Source organism: Sinocyclocheilus rhinocerous, unplaced genomic scaffold (assembly GCF_001515625.1).
Source record: "Sinocyclocheilus rhinocerous isolate Xijiao unplaced genomic scaffold, SAMN03320098_v1.1 scaffold4129, whole genome shotgun sequence".
NCBI classification, from domain to species: domain Eukaryota; kingdom Metazoa; phylum Chordata; class Actinopteri; order Cypriniformes; family Cyprinidae; genus Sinocyclocheilus; species Sinocyclocheilus rhinocerous.
This window is the reverse complement of record NW_015646383.1, coordinates 29,072-30,048: the sequence shown is the minus strand read 5'-3', so window position 1 is coordinate 30,048 and position 977 is coordinate 29,072.

Sequence of the window (977 nt, the reverse complement as noted above, 5' to 3'; positions counted from 1 at the left end):
CTGGTTAGATTTATTTGGAAATTAAAGTGATTTCTATATTTTATCAATTCAAAAGACTACGAAAGCGATCCCAGTTCTGCATATAAACATAGCGCAAAATAGACTAAAAACGTAGCGGGATAATTGTGTCTATGGTTAGCTGCGCAATGCCGTCTTTTGTGACTGGCCATAATACCTGCAGACGCAGCCAATAATGCCTCTCTATCGGTTCGCGTCCTGCTCCTCAGTCCTCACAGAACAGATTGTTGAAAGCAGACTGCAGTTTTTGCCATTCATTATAACAAAGAAAGTGTAGAACGATGCAAATAATAGGCTAGATTCAGTGTGCAGTGTAGAGAGCTTCATTAATTAAAATGGAAATTTGTGAGATCGCAATGAACTATAGACGAGTGACAGCATTTCAATTATTGGCTATAAAGAGAGTTTGCAAAAGTAAATTTAATTTATACTACAACAGTTTTATAGCCTACATTTTTTTTTTTATACAAAAGTTAATATTAAGTGACTTAGCCTACATTTTAAGAACACTGTTGTCTGATTGTGTTTCTTCAAGAAAATAGTTCCAAACAAAGTCACAGCTGAGCCAGGCATCTTCAAGCAAACACAGCGCTTTTTCGTTTATTAATGAATCTGCGTTTTTGAACATATCTAGTGAGTCAATCATTCAATGACCCATTCATAAAGAGAGTCACTTGCTCCTAAATGAATCAGCCGTTTGAACAAATCGATTCAATGAATGATTCAGTTACAAAGACAGTGACTTGCTGCCACCTACTGGCGGTTTCAGTTTAATTTTTAAAGTATAAATTGAATATTTAAAGGTGGGGAAAGCGATTTCTGGTAGCCAATGTTGACATTTGAAATCACCAAAACAAACACGCCCCTTCCCCAAAAGGGTCTCGCCCCTATTTTGATAGTTCCGCCCCACACATACGTGCAACCCAGGCAACGATTAGTTCTGTGAAACAAAGCAAAAC